General features: G+C 40.2%; 1 protein-coding gene and 1 long non-coding RNA gene across 2 annotated transcripts in view; one reads left to right on the top strand and one right to left on the bottom strand.

Annotated features, from left to right (window-relative positions):
- Positions 1–638: 638 nt before the first annotated feature.
- Positions 639–11,822, bottom strand: LOC125282035 (uncharacterized). The gene is made up of 6 exons (XR_007189129.2): positions 11,648–11,822; positions 10,241–10,501; positions 5,382–5,463; positions 5,106–5,240; positions 4,862–4,983; positions 639–935 (listed from the first exon to the last, which is right to left on the bottom strand). It is a non-coding gene; the product is annotated as an uncharacterized LOC125282035 (long non-coding RNA).
- A 4,158-nt stretch (positions 11,823–15,980) lies between these two features.
- Positions 15,981–22,025, top strand: part of SCHIP1 (schwannomin interacting protein 1) — a 144,443-nt gene continuing 138,398 nt past the window's right edge. The window contains exon 1 of the mRNA XM_057316102.1: positions 15,981–16,004. The gene's annotated coding sequence lies outside the window, so the exon portion shown is untranslated. The remainder of the gene's footprint in view (positions 16,005–22,025) is intronic.

Raw genomic sequence — 22,025 nt, 5'->3', positions numbered from 1 at the left:
AGCTAAAAGGTGCTGCTGACCTCACTTGTTGATCCCCACAAAACTGGGGACAAGAATGCTACTGCAGAAAATCCCAAAGCATCCTTGATCCTGCCTGCCACCAGGGGCAGCTGGGATCTCTGCCTTTTAAATCTCACTTGAATGCATCCGCTCAAAGCTAAAGCTAAATCACTTCCGGAAGCCCAGATTACAAAGGGCATTTTTTAGCTGCTCAGCCTCTGGGGCGTGTGAAGGAAGGGGGTGGGGGACATGTGGAATGTATGCAGAGTAATAATCCATTTTAGCACCATATTGTATTTTTATGCAGAAATCACTTGAGCTTTTAAATACTGATAATTAAATCATTATTTTTAAATTAATGGGCAGGCCAATAATGTGGGAGTTGATAAGATACACCTGTGAACAGATTCAGCTTCATGGCAAGTAACTGGAGGGTAGGTTTTGGTCCACTTCTGTTCATGGAAGAAGGAAAGCTCAAGCCCTGCACCCTCCCACCCGCAGATACATGAATAACAGTTTATATAGTGTGTGCTATAGCCAAAACACTTAAAATGTAGTTATTACTAGTAAATGCTTGATGAAATAGTATTCCAACAACACACAAATTCATACAGTAAAAATTTAGTTTTGTCCTCTCACTTGCACCGTCAGTTCCTCGGATGTAACCTTCAATTTATTCAATTTATTTCATTGTGAAATAAATCAGACTTCTGTTTTTGAGTTGAATATTCTAGAAGCACTCTTTGTTTCAGGTGGTCTACCAAGAGAAAGCTAGAACCAAGAGTCTGAAGCATTTGAACTCATGCAAGAATCTATCTGGTATATACCCTGAGGGGGGTGGTTAGTTGCAGATGAGAATCTATCCAGTATATACTGCTGGTGAGTCTGTTGACTGCGGAATGGGTTGACTGTCCAAAGCAGAGTTCATATTCAGCCTGGAAACAAATATAATTTCCCATAACATATTATAGCCAAAGAAACAAATATATCTCCTATATCAGATGTATTTTATAAGCTTTGTGGTAATCTTAGGCTTTGTGGTTAATGGTCATAGTTATTGCTAATATCTGAATATCTTAGTGTCATCCTTTTCTCAATAAACATTCAAAAAGAGGGCAATAATTTATTCTAAAACATTGTAGGCAAATATTTAAATTTGAATAAGACCTTTGTTCCTCTAGCTTATCTTTCAACAATGTTCCTGATTTATTGTGCTCCGGTTCTCACCAGCAAGTAAATATTCTCTAACCTTCTCTTTCTTATCTTATGGAGAAGAGTAATAGTCAGCACTTCTCAAAGTACTTGGCTCAACAAGACATTGTCTTTTCAAGGCAGCTCATCAAATCCACAGTGATTTGTAATTTCATTTACGTTTGGCTGAAGTCAAAGCAGCACTTTAGGCATCTAATTATTGTTTCCACAGTTTGATATATATTTGACATTTGTAGTATATACATTTGTGTGTGTGTGTGTGTGTGTGTGTGTGTACAGAGAAAGAGAAACCTGTGAGCATGAGTGTGCATGCACACTTGTAGCATATCATTTTTGCAAACGTTTTCACGTGTTATCTTATTCAGTTGTCACAAAACCATATGACAAAAGCAGAGTACTATTTTTTTTAAGATTTTATTTATTTATTTATTTATTTATTTATTTATTTATTTAAGTGACAGAGAGAGCATGAGGCAGGGGGATGGGAGAAGAGCTAATGGAGAGGGGCAAGCAGAGCCTGATCCAGGGCTCTATCTCAGAACCCTGAGATGATGACCTGAGCTGAAATCAAGAGTCAGACGCTTAGTAGGCTACCTATTATTTTTTTTTAAGATTTTATTTATTTATTTGACAGAGATAGAGACAGCCAGTGAGAGAGGGAACACAAGCAGGGGGAGTGGGAGAGGAAGAAGCAGGCTCATAGCGGAGGAGCCCGATGTGGGGCTCCATCCCAGAACGCCGGGATCACGACCTGAGCCGAAGGCAGACGCTTAACCGCTGTGCCACCCAGGTGCCCCAGTAGGCTACCTGTTATAATCTCCAAAGAGCCTCAAAGAGGTTTAGTGGCTTCATTAAGGTAACCCAACTAGTAAATCATCAGACTGGATTTGGGTCCTCTGTGTCCAGTCTTCTTTTCCCTAAACTAGGTGCCTTCATACAGAAATCAAAAAATATAACTGAAGGGCTCTAGAGTTCACATCCAGCTCCTGGAAAGTGGGGGGCACAAAGAGTAGGTGAAGTGTGTTCTCTCGAAAGCATCTCTTCCTCTCCCACTTCTAGACTCTGCTGTTGCTCGCGACCAAAGCCTGTGTGTCCAGCCAGCACTCCAGCAACTGAGTAAATATTTTGCAGCCTCTTGTCTGAGTTCTTGACCTTAGTTCATCCAAAATTTAGGTTTTAATTTGGTTTTCTTCAGTCCTTTTTGAGATTGGAGAACTCCTTAACCTTAATGTTTTTCTTATTAAAATACTTTTATATGTTAACTGTAATTAAGAAAAAAATAGCTTCATAAAGATAAGAAAATAGAAATTAGCAGTAATCCCACCCTCCAAACATTTCTACCACTAAAGTTTTGATGTGTATCTTTTCTTAGCTCAGCCTGCCACAACAAATACCACAGACAAGGTGGCTTAAACAATAAACATCTCTTTCTCATAGTTCTGGAGGAACTGAGAAGCTGAGAAGTCTAAGATCAAGGTTCCTGCAGATTCAGTGTCTAGTAAGAGTCCTCTTTCTGGTTTGCAAACTCCCTTCTTGATGTATCCTCACATGGTGGTGAGAGAGAGGGATCTGGTTTCTGTCTCTTCTTATAAGGGCATTAATCCCATCATTTGAGCTCCATCCTAATGACCTCATCTAAACCCAATTATTTCCCAAAGACCCCACCTCCAGATACTATCACGCTGGGGATTAGGGCTTCAAGGTATGAATTGGAGTGGGTGGAGGGGACACATTCTATACATAGCACTTTCTTTCTTTCTATATGTAAACTTTTTTAAAATGAGGGGTACCCTGGTGGCTCAGTCAGTTAAGCGTCTGCCTTTGGCTCAGGTCATGGATCGAACCCCACATCAGTGTCACTGCTCAGTGGGGAGCCTGCTTCTCCTTCTCCCTCTGCCTGCCGCTCCCCCTGCTTATACTCTCTCTCTCTGTGTCAAATAAATAAATAAAATCTTAAAAAAAAAAAACTTTTAAAAATGAGTTTAAACTGTTTTTTTCTCTAGAAATAAAAATATATCACCAGTATATTTCCATGTCATTAAATAGTCTTCTACAAGAACATCTTTAATGACTATCTCACTACATGACGTCAGGTACATAGTTCACATACTGGTTGGGCTTTTAAGTGATTTCTATTCTTTAGGATTCTAGATAAGCATAGCATATCATTTGCTGTCTCTCATGGAGCACAGGGCACCTAAACCTAACCCCACATATAGCCCCTGTAAGAAGTAACCCTACGCATATGACAGTTCCCTTCACAGATAAACAACAATTGATTGGATAAAGCCAATCTACTGGCACTCAGCAAGCAATTAGTCTAAATCAATCAAGAATTTTAACTTATGAGACACACAAAATGTAGCTGAGAGGAGGCATTTTAAATGAAAGATGCCTTGCAACCTAATACTTGCAACCAAAAGAACCTTGACTAAAAACACTGTGATAAAAGCTTGAGGCTGAATCTTTTTTTTTTTAACCTATTCGTGATTATTTCTTTAGAATAATTCTTAGAAGGGGCGCCTGTGTGGCTCAGTTGGTTGGGCACCTGACTCTTGCTTTCAGCTCAGGTTCTGATCTCCTGGGATGGAGCCCCATGTCCAGCGCCAGGCTCTGGACTCAGCAGGGAGTCTGCTTGAGGGTTCTCTCCCTCTGCCCCTCCCCCTGCTCTCTCTCTTTCTCTCTCTCCCTAAAATAAATGAATAAATCTTAAAAAAAAAAAAAAGGATAATTCTTGGAAGTGGGATTCTAGCTCAACTTTATACATTTTTAAAGACTTTTGATGCATATTACCAAATTACTCTCTAGAAATGACGTTCTTCTCCCAACCACCACTAAAGGTTAATTTATCCAATTTGATTTCCAAAATTGTATTCATTGTTGAAGTAGCACGTCTATGATTTCCAAGTGAGCTTTAACATTTTCTGTGGGTATTGGCCATTTGTGTTTCTTCTTTTGTGAATTGCCCGTTTATGTGATTTGCCCATCTTTTTCTGTTAAAGTAGTCATATTTTTCTGATGGATTTAAAATAACTTCATATATTGCAGACTTTAATCTTAACCAGTATCTTTTTTATTGTGAGCTGGTGGGAATCAGAAGGAAGGTCAGGAAAAGATGACCAAGGATTTGGGTGAATGTCTGCAGCCAAAAGAGGATCTGGTCAAGGGACATTCCATCTCATGACTCTCCTTCATTCCTAGACTTGTTTTTAATGTGGGGTACAAGTGGCACATAGGGCATTCACAGACTTTCAAAAGGGTACATAGACATAGATATTTTTAAAGGGAACTAATTTCCAGTCCAAATTTCACGTACCTTGTTCCTAAGATGGACTGCCTAAGAAATCTTTTCCTACCTCCCTTTTCCGGTAGTGTTTCTCCCATTTTACAAAATTGTGCCATGGTGATTTGCACTCAGGTATGCATATAACTCAGTGGGAATTGAGTGACATTTGCTGTATACCTGCCTGCATTCCCATCTACATGAACAAGATTTCTCAATATTTTTATTGAGAGATGCGTTTCCTATAATGAAATTATTTTCTTAATAATGACCTGTCAAAAGCAGCAATATGTTCATGTCGTTTTGATCAGTTCTGCCATGTATTGATCAGACTCGTGTAATAAACCTAAAACCTCAGTGGCTTACCACAACAAAAGTTTATTGCTCCTTCACATCACAGTCTGGTACAGACAGGGAGGCTCTCCTTCACGGTAGATGACTCTGCTTCCATCTTGCACCTCCGCTGTCTCAGAGTTCCCAGCTTCCAACTGGGAAGACAAGAAAAAGAGAGCATAGAACTCAAGCCACTCTTAACTGTCTAGGACAGGAGGCAATACATCATTTTGGCTCATACTCCCAATGGGAAACTGAGAAATATAAACTTCCTTACCTATAGGAAGAGAGAAGGGAGTGGTAAACACAGCACTATCTCTGCCACGGGTACTCCAAATAATGATGGTGATGACAGCCAACCAGATGCATTTTTTTTTTAAACAGGGTCTTATGGCCACAAATTCCATTTTATCTTTATAGAGAAGTATAAAAAAGTAAATAATTAAATACTCTTAAGCACAAAAAATACATTTTACTAAGATGAAATTCTGTGAAGGAATGGAAATAAGAATTCAAGAGGGAACCAAAAAGATGTAAAATTTGTAACTCTTACCTGCTGGCTGATGTCGGGTATCAGGTTGCTGTAACATTTACATTCCATTGGATTTATTATAACAAGCTGGGGAACAGGATCCCTTTAAAAAGCCAATATTTACAACAGACTGTAGATTATATTCTTTGCTACTGTTCAAGCTTCTGATGAATTTTTTTTTTTTTTTTTTTTTTTTTACATTACAACATAAAACTGAAAAAGGATGCATGGTCTTTCAAAATTCCTTTAGGAGATGAACAAAAATGCTGAAGCGCAGTGCCCTATGCTGTCTTTAGGGAAACGTCCACCCGATTTGATGTCATTTAAAAGCTAACAAGAAAAAAAGAGGACTACATTGTTAGCAGGACTGCTTCTGCTGTGCTGGTTTGCAGCTGCCAGGGGCTGCAAACCACAGTCGTGCATAACACCTACTTACTAGGAAGTGCAGGGATAGAGAGTTCCAGGTACAGAAATGTATTTCTTGGTAGAGTTCACATGTCAAGGTAACAACCAGACCCGCTGCCGGCCACACCCTCCTTAGCTTTGTGGTCAAGCTACCTTAGGATTTCAGTCTTCCACCTTGAAGTCAGTGAATTCTTATTGCCTCGCTCATCAGCTGGTCATATTGAACCACTCCGCCAGCTAAATAAACATCCTCTACCACTTTCCAGAAGAATCTAAAGAAGCCTGTCTTTTTGACTGTGGGAGACAGCAGTTTTAGGCAGGGGTCTAGCTCTCCTTCCTAAAAAGGCCCATTGACCTTTATTGCAAGTGAAATAGCTTATGGGAACAGTAAATGGCTAACCTTACTGTACCATAAAACAGAGCTCCCGACAGCCTCTCCTCTCTCAGCGCTGGCGAGAGGCCTATAATAGCATTCCTCATAAAAACCTCCGTGCCATTGCCCAGGTGCAAACCTTTACAGAAGTACAACTAGGGAGTTTCCAAAATTGCTCCAAGAGAAGATTGTCTAAGAATAATGACAACTATTTAGCAGATGTTTCTTGACCAGAATGTGAGATCACTTTATTTTTGCATATGCGCTTTTGGTGTGACAACTGGCAGTATACTGGAAATAGAGGAGGGCAAGCTTACACGAAAAGGCTATTGAGCAAATAAATAAATAAAGATTTTAAGAAGGCCATTGAGAATGCCATCTGATTTGGAGATTAAAGACCAAAGTCTGGTTTCTGAACCAATAAAGTTAAAAGCCATACAAAAGAAACTTGTGTCAGGTTTCAAAACATAAATAAATAAACGATTCTCTAATTCTTGAGCACCAACCATTTGCAAGGTAAAGTGCTGTGGGACCAGGAGGAAAGATGTGACGAGCTTACAAATCAAGAACTGAGAAAGTCCTTTCCTGATCAACATTCAGTCACTCCCTTTGCATAACCCTGTTTTACCTTCATCACGAAATTTATCACTACCTGACTTTTCTCCTCTATTTCTTTATTGGCCTGTCTCCCACAAGAATGTAAGCTCCTGGAATGTTGAGACTTTGCCCATTTTGTCCGTGGCTGTATCCCCAGGATTCTGAACAGAGCCCAGCATGACTTTCAACAATCTTGTCAAAGGATGAGTAAATTCCTACCCTCAGAAGGAGCATGGACTCAAAAGACAGGAAAATGAAACCCCAAATATCAATAATATTCATGTATCTATTCAGTAAAAAGGAGTTCAAACAATGTAATAGGGGCTTGAGGAATTGATGGATCTTACGGAAAGCATCAAGTATCCTAAAAGAGATAATTAGATTGGACCTCAATTTCCTGGCTAAGGTGGGACTGGGGGCAGGGCACACTGTGGAATACATATAAGGAATATTGGTTCTGTGCCTATAACTTTTTAAGAAATGAAGTGTTGCTACTAAAGCCTTCACAATAGTCAACAAATCAATGAGCCTTTGTTCAGGACGATTCCTATATCCTGCAGCATGCTCTGGTCAGTCCTTCCTCCAAACGGGTGTCCAGATAATTCCCAGTTCTGCCCTCTCAGCCCAGGTCGCACCTGTGGCATCACCAAAGTCAATCTATAGCAGCAATTTAAAGAGGCCTTCACCCAGTGTTAACACTCAAGGGCACATGTAAAATCTTCATGATGTTGGATTACACTGTGATTGTCTTGCTGGTGCCTTAGGGACAGACCGTATGTCTGTGAATGGGGGATGAGCGCTTCCTAGAAAGGAATGGATCTTCTGACTGTCATTCTAGAAGTTATCAATCCTGGACAGAAAATAAGAGCTCTGGAAGTGGACCTTACATTTATGTCAGAGATTATCTTCCTCCTCTCTCTGGGCAGGTAGTTAGTATTGTCCAAACTCCAAGAGGAAAAGATTCTCTTGACATCTAGAAGCAGATGAAGATTGAGGCAGGTTACCAGCCCCACAGGGGCCCCTAAGGCTAGTCTGGGATGTGTGATACTATTTCTCTTCCATTCACTTCCTACTCTAGTAACGTCTTGTTATGTTTAATCCTGATATCAGCTGTCTTGTGAGATGAAGGGGAGAATCTGTCTCACCTTGGTTGGAATGGCCAAAGGGAGAGGAGTTCTCTCTCATCCTCAGTGAGACCTGCATGGGTTAGCTGCAGTGTCACCAGCAGAGGATAGCTGGGCTGAACAGCATTTTCTGAAAGTCATTGTGCTAGTGATAGCAGGGCACAGAAAAAAAGGAGGCTCTGCCTGCCTTGGGTTTGCTTGAAATGGCCTCTGAGAGCACCTACAAACGTGAAGAAAAAGCTGAGGGACAGTTAGAAGGAGAGTTTTCCCTAGCAGTCAGGACAGGGGCTGTTTGAGCTACCAAGTTTAGTCATTAAAAATTAACTTGTTCCTTGGGGTGCCTGGGTGGCGCAGTTGTTAAGCATCTGCCTTAGGCTCAGGGCGTGATCCCGGCGTTCTGGGATCGAGCCCCACATCAGACTCCTCCGCTGGGAGCTTGCTTCTTCCTCTCCCACTCCCCCTGCTTGTGTTCCCTCTCTCACTGGCTGTCTCTCTCTCTGTCAAATAAATAAAAAATAAAAATAAAAAAAAATTAACTCGTTCCATATAAACTCTTAGTCAAATTGAAATTTTATATATGTTATTTTTGTAGTGGTAAGGAGCTATCCATTTATTCTAATTTTTTCTAAGAAAGCAACTTGATTAATGGTGAAATACAAAAAGTTTTCCAATTAAAGTGTAGAAAAGATTGGGGCATCTGGGTGGCTCAGTTGATTAAGCATCTGCCTTCAGCTCAGGTCATGATCCAGTGTCCTAGCCCGGCCTCCCTTGGGCTCCCTGCTCAGCAGGGAGCCTGCTTCTCCCTCTGCCTCTGCCTCCCTCTGCCTCTGCCTCTGCCTCCCTCTGCCTCTGCCTCTCCGCCCTGATTGTGCTCTAGAGCCCCCACGCTCTGTCTCCCAAATAAATAAATAAAATCTTTTTTTAAAAAAAGATAATATTGTTAACACGTTTAACTAATATTGTTTAAGTACTACCCAATTAGAAAAAAGAAAAAAAATGTATAAAAAATTGGAAAGGATAAGCCAAGACGGTAACTATTTATGAATGATGTGAACACATAACTAAAAGAGAGCCACATGGAAAACTATTGGAAATAAAATAGCACAGTCGGCAAACTTGTTGTTAAATGCAGTAACTAATAACCAGTAACTTTACTATATAAGAACCACAAGTTAGAAAATATATTGAAAAAATTCCCATTTAAAACAGTACTTGGAGGAATAAAATACCTTAGAATAAAAATAACAATAAACATGCAGGATGTATAGGACTGAATCTTGAGAGAATAAAATGGCATTTGCTATGTTTAAGTTAAAAGTTAAGTATTATAAAGATGTTAACTTTCTTAAAATTAAATTATTTACTGAATATAATACCAGTAAAAATGTCAACAAGATTTTTCTGGTTATTGTTGAAAACACATGTAGCAAATAAAGATCTTCATTACAGAATTATTATAATTGCGATAACCTCAAAACAATCTGAATGTACATCAATACAAGATGGGTTCGATTATGGCCTATTCCCAAAGGATGCCATTATGGTGTCCTATTTGAAAAAATAAGGGAGCTCTGTAGGCCTGAATATGGAATATTCTTCAAGATATATTATTAATGTAAAGATCAAGTTGCAGAAACACACACACAAATGACATATCTATATGTATGTGTACATATATACACACAGAGATACATACAACGTACACACACACACACACACACACACACACACACACACTTCAAAGAGCACCCAGAAAACTCTGCTGCTGGAGATGTGGAATGGGGAATAGGATAAAAAAGACTTATCTTTTTTCATATATCCTTTTTATGCCATTTGGTGTTTTTATTATGTATATGTCTTAACTTTTTAAGAGAAAAAAAATCATTTTTAAGTAAAAAAAAGACTAAGAGCATAGACCTAAAAAAGAGCATTTGTTAAATTTACCAGTACCTACCAACATGTGGATGAGCGTTGCCGTCTCCCTAGCTGGTCAGCTTCTCCCATATCCTAGAGAAATTGTGCCCGTGTGTGTAATCAGCATGTACAGGGGTAGAAAGGCACAGGGTGGCAGGGGTGCGGGCAGCAACCAAAACGTTACCTTTCTCTATAGTACCTACTATTTAGAGTGTGAATAAATATTTATAATAACAAAAGTTGGAAACAAATATCCATCGGCAGGGCAGGGAGATGTTTAATAAATTCTGGTACAGCTAGCATTTTGCAGATCTGAAAACGAATGCAGTAAATGCATACATCACCTAAAAGATGTTCATGTTTTAATGTTATTAAGTGAAAAATCAAATGATAGAATAATGTATGTAGTAGTAGTAATAGTAGTAATTTTTTGCGTAAGCACAGAAAAGGTATGGAAGGAAACATACCAAACCATAAATAATAGATGCCTGAGTAAGACGGTGTTTTGTTTACTTTCAAGCCAAAGCTGCTTCTCCCAACTCCTTCCATGCTGCCTCCTGAGGGAGGAGCCGTTTCTGATCTGGGCTGGGAATCAGCAGGTTCGCTGATGTAACCTTGGCTCCAACCTGGCCTTTTGCGGCTCCTCATTGGGGTGCAGAGCTCACTTACAGCCACTAGCAACATTATTCTCTGGTTCCCGTTTTGCAGCTTCTCCTGTGTATTGGCTCCTGGGGAATTTTGCATAAGAGAGAAATGACGGGATTAATTTCACGTGTTTCTGTAGCTCCCCCCATAACCTCTAACAGATACCTCCCGCAACTTTTAGGGAGGATTTCCCCTTCTCACTTTGTATACTTTTAACGCCAGCATCTACGTATTTTTTTTTAATTAGTGAAACTATAAAATAAATGTAAGTATACGAAGGAACTTTGACATTCCTAAGAATAAACTTAACCTTAAATGTAAACATAAAAATAACACACGTAAAATTCTGTTTACTGATGCCTCTTACCATAATGTGCAAAGGATTTGTGACCCCAAAAGGATTAATGACCATTGTACTAAACTTAATGTTTAGTTTGTTTTGTTTGGTTGGTTTCTTCTTATACTTGTTTTTGGTTTTCCAAAATGGGTAATATACTATTACATTATATATTTTTAGTTAAAAAGAATATTAAATAGATTAGATCAATTTACATCTTTAACAGATAAATTTTAGTTTACACTATTAACATTTGATCAGGAAAAAGAACAATTACTTTCCTTTCAACATTATATTAAGCTTATTAAAATTTTAGTTTACGTATCCATTCATTTGGATTCACAGGATTTTCTCTCCCTTTCCTCTCCTTCTCTCATGAGAGAAAATCTCTGAAATAATTTTAGGAAAGAAAATATGATATTGGGTCAAGGGCTATAAAAATATTAACGCCTCCTGATGCAAATTTTCAGTTGCATTTTATAGCTTCCCTTCTTTGAGTTTGCGATACCTTATAAGGTATAAAAGCATTAATTTAATACAACCTTCAACAGCGGTGAGCATTTTATATAATTTTTAATTGCTTGTTAATGTGTACCAAAGTTTTCTCCTTTATTCATCAAATAAACTCATCTTCGGAAAAATATCTGTCTGTTTACTGATAAACATTTTCAGAAATAGAACCCTTACTGCTGGAAGCCTTCCCACATAAGGAAAAATTTGGTGAAACACGTTTCCTCAACGTCACTATAGCATAATGCTTTATCCCAGCCAGGTCCACAAATCATAAAATATTATGTAAAAATGGACATTGTAAGATAGCACTTCGAGAGACAGTTAATTCAAGGGCAAATGGTAATGTAGATGTGCACTTTGTGATACACGTGGGCCCCACCTCTAGTTCCAGTGAATCATTCAGCTGTCCGAGAGCTTCCTCAGGGATAATGGCACCATCAAGGGAACCTCATGACACAAGGCCTGTAGCATCATTTAGAGGACAAGAGAAGGATGGATGAGTTAAGAGCAATAAAAAGAGTGAAGGTCGACATGACCTTCTATGTAGAAAACCCAAAGACTCCACCAGATAATTGCTGGAGCTGATACAGGAATTCAGCAAAGTTGCAAGATATAAAATCAATGCGCCAAAGTCAGTTGCATTTCTATACACTAGCAATGAAGCAGCAGAAAGAGAAATCAAGGAATTGATCCCATTTACAATTGCACCGAAACCCGTCAGATACCTAGTAATAAACCTAGCCAAAGAGGTAAAGGATCTGTACTCTGAAAACTATAGAACGCTTGTGAAAGAAATTGGAGAAGACGCAAAGAAATGGAAAAACATTCCATGCTCATGGATTGGAAGAATAAATATTGTTAAACTGTCTATGCTGCCCAGAGCAATCTACACATTCAATGCAATCCCTATCAAAATACCACCAGTATTTTTCACAGAGCTGGAACAATCCTAAAATTTGTACGGAACCAGAAAAGACCTTGGAATAGCCCAAGGATGTTGAAAAAGAAAACCAAAGCTGGAGGCATCACAATTCCGGACTTCAAACTCTATTACAAGCTGTAGTCATCAAGACAGCATGGTACTGGCACAAAAACAGACACATAGATCAATGCAGCAGGATAGAGAACCCAGAAATGGACCCTCAACTCTATGGTCAACTAATCTTCGACAAAGCAGGAGAGAATATCCAAAGAAAAAAGACAGTCTCTTCAACAAATAGCATTGGGAAAATTGGACAGCAACATGCCGAATGAAACTGGGCCACTTTCTGACATCATACACAAAGATGAACTCAAATTGGGTGAAAAACCTAAATGTGAGACAGGAATCCACTAAAATCCTGGAGAAGAGCACAGGCAGCAACAACCTCTTTCAAGACACATCTCCAAAGGCAAGGGAAACAAAGGCAAAAATGAACTATCATCATCACAGCAAAGGAAACAGCTGACAAAACCAAAAGACAGCCAACAGAATGGGAGAAGATATTTGCAAATGTCTAAAGAGGTAAAGGGCTAGTATCCAAAATCTCTAAGGAACTTACCAAGCTCAATACCCAAAGAACAAATAATCCAATTAAAAAATGGGCAGATATTTCTCCAAAGAAGACATACAAATGGTCAACAGACAATGAAAAAATGCTCAACATCACTCAGCATCAGGGAAATACAAATCAAAACCACAATGAGATATCACCTCACACCTGTCAGAATGGCTAAAATGAACAATTCAGGAAACAACAGGTGTTGGCGAGGATGTGAAGAAAGGGGAACCCTCTCACACTGTTAGTGGGAATGCAGACTGGTGCAGCCACTCTGGAAAACAGTGTGGAGTTTCCTCAAAGAGGTAAAAATAGAGCTACCCTACAACCCAGGAGTTGTACTACTAGGTATTTATCCAAAGGATACAAACATAGTGATTCAAAGGGGCACCTGTACCCCAGTGTTTATAACAGGGATGCCCACAATAGCTAAAATATGGAAAGAGCCTAGATATCCATCAACAGATGACTAGATAAAAAAGAAGTGGTATATATATATATATATATATATATATATATATATATATATTCATTCTTTTTGATGGCTGAGTACTCGGCCATCAAAAAGAATGAAATCTTACCATTTGTAACAACATGGATGGAACTAGAGGGTATTATGCTAAGTGAAATAAGTCAATCAGAGAAAGACAAATACCATATGATTTCACTTATATGGAATTTAAGAAACAAAATAGATGAATATAGAGGAAGGGAAGGAAAAATAAAATGAGATGAAAACTGTGAGGGAGGCAAACTGTAAGAGGTGCTGAACTCTACGAAACAACCTGAGGGCTGCTGGAGGGGAGGTGGGGGCGATGGGGTAACTGGGTGATGGGCATTAAGGAGGGCATGTGATATAATGAGCACTGGGTGTTTTATGCAACTGATGACTCACTAAATTCTACCCCTGAAACTAAAATAAATAAATAAATAAAATGATTACTAAATAAATAGGGAAAAAGAGCAATAAGAATGCCAAGGTCAAAGTTTTTGTGGCAATAATTAGCTTTGTATTAATTTTTAAATAAAAACAGTAGAAAACATTTAGCCTGATTTTAGAGAAAATCATATCATAGTCCAACATTATTATACAACTATTTTCAGTTTTGTATATTGCTCTCCATCCCTTATAGATATTTAGCTAATGGTAATCATAGGTATTTTATATTCTGCTCCTCTCAGCTTTATAGCATAAGCATGTTTCCATGTTTGTATGAAGCTTTCATAATTATTATATTTAATAACACAAAGGCCATTTTTAATTTTATAGTCTGTCTATCCTTAGTGCCTCCTATAATGGTGAGAACCTAGAGTGACCCTAGAACTATAAGTACTAATGCCAGAATACCCCAATGCAAATTTCTTAACCTCTGTGCCTTAGTTTTCTAGTCAATAAAATGGGGATGATGACAAGTCCTACCACACAGGTTTGTCATGATCAAATGAGCTAATCTACGTAAAATTCTTAGATCAGAGCCTGGAACATGGGGAGCAATCAGTAAGTGTCAGCTATCATTACTGACGTATAAGTGACTTTCAAGCCTTTAGGTCATTTCTAATTTTTACTATTACAGACAGCCGTGCAATGCACATCTTTGTTTATATAATGTTTTGCTTCTGTTTAATTATTCCCTTAAATTAAGTTCCCTGGAATCAGATTCTTGGATCAAAGGATTTATCACCATAACTACCTTTTAGAGAAATTATTTTAACCTCTGCTCTTGAGGAAAACTTGATGGTATGGAAAATAAATACTACTTCATATAAAAGAAATGATAAAGCAAAGAAATCATGGATTTATTAGACAATAACAATTTAGTAAAAACCCATTTTGTTCATAAAACTGTGTAGACATACAAAAACCTGGATTCCATTCAAATGATTTTTTTTAACTTTCTTTTTAAAGATTTTATTTATTTATTTATTTGAGAGAGAAAGAGAGAGAATGCGTGTGCACAAGTGGCGGGAGGGTAAGAGGGAGAGGGAGAAGCAGACTCTCCGGTGAACACAGATCCCAGGACCCCGAGATCATGACCTGAGCCACCCAGTTGCCCCCATCCAATTGATTTAATTCAGCAAGTTTTACTCAATCCATTATATACTTGTTCCATGCTAGGTGTTAAGCAGCGTATGGAAGAATATGAATGGTCTTTGTCCTTAAAGAATCGAAATCTCTGTAAGAAGGTAAGATGTAATCAGGTGCCATATTGAATTTTTAAAAAGATCCCAAATATATGGTACAGATACTAAGTATTAGGCATAGTAGCCAGGCAATAAAGAGACCATATCCAGTTGGCAGTGAAGAAAAAAGTGTATAACCACCCAATTGATAACTAAATTAAGCTCCACTTTTTTCTTAGAATCTAACATTTTATAACTGCTTTTAATCCACACCAAACCAACAGGACAGACTTGCATTTTGAATATCGTCAGCAAAAAAATGTTTGCTTTTGCTAAAATACCTTCTCATCTCTGACATTTGAAAGATGAGGCAGCCCTCCAACTTCAGCCTTGGGCTTCAGCCACGGGAGCCCAAGAAGGTCTCTGGGGAGTGGACATGGCCTTGGTTGAGAACTGTCTGTGTTTATCTGTTTAGGAAGGGCCTCCGCCAGCTGAAATAACAAAAGCATCCCCACTTCACTCATTGTCAGGGCTTACTGCTAATGTGTCTTAATCAAAATCTCACTCTCCTCGAGCTTTACCGCTCTTGAGTCTCTCTTTCGTCTCAAAGTCGGGAGGAAGGGGATCCAGCTCTTCTCCCCGTTGAGATGAGCAGGGATGGTTGGCTTCCAGGAAGCCAAACCTGAAACAGAAGCAGAAGCCCTTTCATCTAATTGAGAAAATCTTCCCGGTCACCTTAAACCTTTCCTGTAGAGACAAGCCCCATATAAAGGGTTTTCTGGCCTTTGAAAATGGCCTGCCAAGCACCATTCTTGTGCCTTATGCCTCTGTTATTAAGCTTCCTACTAGGTACAGAATTGATAGGCTGCAGATTTCCCCGGATGGCTTAAACCTCTGCAGTCATCCAGAGAAGGAGCTGCTTTGCCCAAATACGCCCCAAAGCGGACAAGTGAAACTGTCTTCCTTATATGGTGAAAAGTGCCCTGTCCCTTTAAGGCCAAGAGACTTGGCTGCAGACAGTCCCTGGGAAGTTTGCCGGCAGCCCCGTCCTTGTGTCTGATCCTTGCAGCTGTGCAGGTGAGTTCCCAAACCTTCTTTCCCCAATTTGCCCTCTACACTATCTCTTATGACACGGAGGGCTGGAAAAGCTGTTATAGAGAGCTAGAGAATTTCAGGGTCAGCAGGGGTGATGTTTGGAGAAGTTGAAGTTGAAGGAAAAAACAAGGTTACTAGGGTAATGTGCAGTAATGCAGCCAGCGAGGATGCTTCTAACTTTCAGTGGGGAAGAGGCATCAAGGTTACACCGGGCCCAGAGGCATTCCAGAACAGGGCAGAGGGAACAAATTCAGCAGAGGAAGAGGGACAGATTCTAGGTAAAATCCTACAGGGTTAAGTTGAAGATCCTGAGCAGGAGAACCTGGTCAACTGCAAGTTTAAAGCAAACAGAGCTGGGAGGAAATAATGTTTCTGCGAGTGCTAAAGGCTTTGCAGGAGCCGAAGCTACAGGGCTGACTGCAGATGAGAAAGTATATCCGAATGTTTGCCATGTCTACTGGCATGGAAGGCTGCAGCCTTAACCCTTTATGCAGCTGGCTGTTTAGCAGGTAGGGTTGGACTGCACAGAGCACGGAGTGAGGATGGGGGTACGGGTGCATATATGGAGTACTGCAGTAGAGGACTAAATAAATGAGTAAGAGGGTGATTGTGGAAACTCCTCTCTGGTATCCCCACAGTACCACCTGCAGAGAAGAAAGATTTTCTAAGCTTGCAAATTCTGTGTCATCCACAAGCAAGGGCTGGAAGAAGTCTCATTTAAGCTGATTATTGCTCTGTCATTTACTAATTCAGCTTCCTGATTCTTTTCCCCCCTGGCCTAGAGCCTCCTAAGATACTAATTTGAAATTAACCAATAGAACTTTTTAACAGCAATGTGCTAGTAATGTGTCTGTGAAAGTTTGAGATGTATACAGTTAGGGCTGGGATTTTACTGATAGGATAAAAAGAGCTGGGCATGGCATATGAGGAGAAATACTTGATGGTCATTTTACAGTGTATCCCAAAGCCTTTAAACTGAGCCCTTTCATCAGCTAGAGCCAAAAAAGAAGTCCACCCAGGAATTTACAAAGGGAGATGCCAAATTATCGGGCTTGGGGTTGTCTTCCCCCCTGGTTGAGTCTGGGGCCATTCATCACTCAGAGGCCGGTGGTTTCTTTACAGTTGTTGTGTGGGGGAGTGAACACAGAGGCTGGATTAACATTTTTACGTACTCCGTGCTTTTAAAAAATATTCGTTCATCTGAGTATTCACTGATGAATTCTTTTTATTATTAACTAACAAGTGCTCTATCCCTTGTTTTCTGAAGACAGAATGTTCATGAAAAAAGATTGCTTTATCAACAGGGATTCTTTAGTGCAAGAGTTCCTCTCTTCTCACTTCTGATGGGTGCACAAAATGGTGATTATTTCTTGCCGAATAGCAAGATCTATTGATTCTAAAAATCACAAGACTCCACTTGGGCCTTACTCCTTCGGAAACGCTAATGTCCTGAGCAAAAAGTTAACGCGTTCACAGTTTGGAAGAGAGCAGGGTGCGTGGGTCTAACTTTGCTTCCTTTTGTATCAAGCTAAATCCAGAAAGCAGTGTCAAATATACTGCTTTCAAATATGAATGCTGCCAAGAAAAACAAAAGCCCATCCCCAAAGCTGGAAAATCTCTCAAAGTAACATACTGTGATCTTTCATAAGCTAAATCAAGGCATGTAAAAGGAAAAACGATGTCGCTTCCTGAACATTTCCCACAGTGACCCTCAGTCTCGTACTGACTGTACAACTGAAGGCAAGCTTTTTATTTTATCTGTGCCTCAGTTTCCTTACCATTAAAATTGCCTTATTGAGAGGCTCTTTCAGTGGGGTGCAGAAATCAGACCTGGAACTGAACAGATCTGGGTTAAATTTTCAGTCCCTTCATTTATTCCATAACCTTAAGCGAGTTACACTGCCAGTCTGAGCCTTGGTTTCCTATTTGTAAAGAGAGTAAATAATTAACAATGTCAAAAGAATTAGAGGAACCTGAACCGAGAAGAGTCTCCATAAATGTGATTTTTCTTCCCCCCCCCCCCTTTTTCTATGATTTAGGAAACTGTATTGTTCCTTGGGGGAGGAAATGTGTTTCAGAAACCAGCTCCACAGCACAACTTTAGAACCATCGTTAGTTCACCCCCTCTTCCTACCCTTCTGCAGAAAAGAGATGCCCATCTTCCTAGGAAACCCACTCCTAGTTATTAACCAGGTTCATTGCAAGTTCTCCTTAAAGCAAACCTACTTCCACGTATTTTGTGTTCAGAGATACGAAGAACAGTTGGTTGTTTTCCTTTGGTATAAAAATATTCTGTATGTTTGAAGAACAATAGCAAGCCCTCTCAGAATCTCAGCAAAGGTGATCTAACCAAAAGTAAGTTTAGAAGCATTTTTGAAGGAATTTTATTTTGTTATTACGAGCACCTGTTCCCAGTGTTTCCCTAATAACCAATTGCTATTTTTTTGGTAAAATCTCCTAACACATTGACACAGCTGTCATTAAGAACATGGTTAATGTTAATTTTATAGTTTTCCTTGTTCACTTCAAGCCGGGAACAGTTTGCCTTACTTGCAAGAGGGCTTAAAACATACTTTTAAAATGGAAACATTCTCTCCACCAGTTTGGAAAGGTGGTGATCAATTTCAGCAGCAGAAACATTCCATTGGAAGTACAAGTCACAGCACATACATCAGCTGGGAATTGAGAACTGTCATTGTAACTAAGTTCAGGGAAGGTCACCCCTGTAGCCGATCTTCTAGTTGTAGATTAACCACCTCTGCGAGGACACTGTGTTTAGGATCCACAGCTGACCACTTAAAGTAGCTGCGGAACCCTGGGCTAGTTCCTTCCTGTGTCTGAGCCTCCATTCTCCAGTCTGCGTTATGGAAATGACAATGATATGTATGCACACGATGGTGGGAAAGGCAGGAAAGTTGGCAGTGTAGGGGCTCAATAATTATGCTGGATCTGAATGTCTGATAATCTCTAACAAGATCCTCCTTGTACCTTAATAAGGTACTGGCCTTAGATCTTGTCTTTACCCTTTAGAACATTCTGCAAGTGAGGATGTGTCTAAGGATGTGTAAATTAAATTTTTAATGAAAACTTAAGTTTCTAATGAGATGGAACCAAAGAGAAGTAGGTGGTAAGGCAATCTAGATGTTGCTGCAGGGGTTAACTTTGGAAACAGGTTTAAAATCTGCTGGGTCACACAGGACTTCAGACTGATTACGTTCTTTAAACATATTTTTAACTTTTGACTGCATGGGAAGTACTTCTGTGTCTGGCAGAAGGAGGTGGCATGGGGGAAAGCAAGTGGTCTAGATGGAACAGGCGGAGTAGAGAAGTCCTGGGGGAGCTGCATCTCTTGACACACCTCCTCCCGCCCCCACCCGAGACCCCCATTCACCTGAGCTGTCGATGCAATTTGTTCATGAAATTGCCAAGCCAAGCCGGGAAGCTTGAGGGAATGTCTAGACCAACTTCTTGCCCTCAGTCAAAGCTGCAGCCGAAATAACCAAAAACAATGGCCACCTACCCCTGCTCAAGGAAAGAGCCTTTCAAGTTCAGTCTATTGTCTACCTGCACTGGGGCTGCCTTTGGGAAGTTATCCCTTTACCTAACTTGGTATCACAAGCCCATTTTCTCTTAGCGTGCTCTGCTCTGTCCTGTGTGTTATGGCAAGTTGCTAGCCTGCCTGTAGGAAGCTGCCACTGGGATGGGGGTTGCTGATAGGGTCACAGCCTTTTTGACAGGCAGCACTCCTGTTTCCTCTAATGAATCACCAGAGGAGCAGACATTCTTCTCCCCTGACCTCCTCACTGCTATTTTCCCTCCCTGTCCTTCTCTGTATTGCAGTGGTTCCTAAGCGAGAGACAGTGGGATCAGAATTACCTGGAGGGTTTGTTAGCACACAGAAAGCTGGGACCCATGCCCAGAACTTCTGATTTGTAGGTCTGGGCTGGGCACTGAATATCTGCAATTTGTAACAAGTTCACTAGTGATCTGGGAACCACTTTGGGAACCACTCCTCTACTCCAATACTAAACCTCACTCTAGTGTTTCTAGTGACCTGCACCCCTCCCACCTTCCAAAATTACACCTGCTTCATTCTTGGGAGTGAAATAGAGCCTTCTCCTAACCGCAGTTAAATATTACTATTTATTGAATTCTAATTGTAACAAGCACTGTGCTAAGCACCTTACATCCATTATTTGTAATTTCCCCAACAACCCTACAAGTCTCATACCATGAAACAAACAGAAAGAAGGTAAAAAGCCAAGGTCTCATAAGTGACAAAGAACAGATATGGTATTTAAACTCAGATTTATCTGGAAAGATCGGCTCTTTCCGCTATTCCAAGGCTGGCGATAGATGTTTAACTTGTACGTCAACTCTGATGCATTGGTAGCAGTGGCCTGGAGCACTGGGGTGAAGAGTCCCACGTGGACTGGGTGCTCAGCAGGAGGGAGTTCTGGAATCGGTGCGCTGCACACGCCGAGGCTGCAGGAGTGGAGAGGGCGACGTGGGTGCCATGTATTTGGCATCCCTACACTAGGCTTCATTCACGGATCAGTTTTGTTAGCTACTAGAGTTAGATGAGAGATGAGTATCCAAATCTGTCCCATAGGGAACAGTAAAACTTATATTTCCTGTTCCCTCCCCTTCTCTGAGGGTGAATCTAAGTCTTTGAGCCTGGATTTGAGAAGGTATGATAACCTGTAAAGTAAAATGAAATGCAGCTGGTATATAGATACTGGTCATCACGTGGGCATTTAGCTTGAAAGCAGCGGGGACAAGGGAACTATGTTAATTATGGTCTTTGTATGTTGTGTGTCTTTTTGTGTGACCTCTGTATTGGATTGCCTTATACTGAATAATCCACTGTGACTTAATAAGGAGGTAAGGACATTTCTACTTTTGTTCCTCCCTCCATCGTTCATATTCAGCGTGGGATTTGTTCTTTTTAGTATCTCAGTGCTTTATCTGAAAAATGAGTTTGATAATGCTTTTCTGCTTCTTCCTAACGTTTAGTATGTATGTGATTAAATGACGTATAACTTCATGGCATCTATTCTATTCAGTCAATAGATATTTATAAATATTTATGCCTGGGTGCTGGGTTATAGCAGCAAACAAAACAGACTACTCTCATAGAACTTACATTCTAGAAGGAGGGACAGACAGTAAACAAATAAACAAATAAAGAAGAAAATTGTATACAGTGATAAGTGTGCATGGTGAGAGAGTAACTCTGTGTGTGTGTGTGTGTGTGTGTGTGTCGCTGTTTTAGATGGGGTAGTCAGGGAAGGCATTTCTGAGGAAGTGACATTTAAGCTAAGACTTGAAAGTGGAAAAAGAGCCAAACATGAGTAGTCTGGGAATGGAGCAGTCTGGGCGGAGAGAACAGTCTGTGCAAAGATCCTGAGGTTGAAGGTAAGCAGAGGCCAGATCAAGTAGGTTAACAGGGGTTTTCAGCTGGGGGGTCATGGGACCCCCCACCCCCAAACCCAGGGTGTTTGAAGATACGCAGGTGGTGATTTGGATTCAAAATGCTGGAGTTGAACACACTCAAGAAATTGAGTTTTCATGGGCAGGGACCAGGGTTGCTAACATGTTGCACTGCTTGGGATGGACTCACAAGGGACTTGTCCTGCTCATGCTGTGCTGTAGATATTGTCCCTATTGAGAAATCCCAAGAGCCTCTAAGGCCCAGATAAGAAGTTTGAACTGTATCCTAATACACTGGGAAGCTATTGAAGCGTTGTAAGCTTTAAAAAAAAATGATCTTTAAAAGATCACCTTGGCTACGAGTGGAAAGTGACTCCCATAGGAATGAAGGTGAAAGCAGGGAAGGTCAGTAGGCAGCTCTTTCAGTAGTCCAGAGTATTCGTGATGGCAGCCTGGGCAGGGGTGGAATGGTGGGGTTTGGGGAAGTATTTTCACCTTCAAGAAGACTGCTAGATAAATGTGAAATGCTGTTTTCCGTGACGCACCTCTGTTATCCTTTTTTCTGGAGGG

This window comes from Ursus arctos, unplaced genomic scaffold (assembly GCF_023065955.2).
Source record: "Ursus arctos isolate Adak ecotype North America unplaced genomic scaffold, UrsArc2.0 scaffold_20, whole genome shotgun sequence".
NCBI classification, from domain to species: domain Eukaryota; kingdom Metazoa; phylum Chordata; class Mammalia; order Carnivora; family Ursidae; genus Ursus; species Ursus arctos.
The sequence above is the reverse complement of the archived record's forward strand: the minus strand, read 5'-3'. Positions and strand labels throughout refer to the sequence as shown.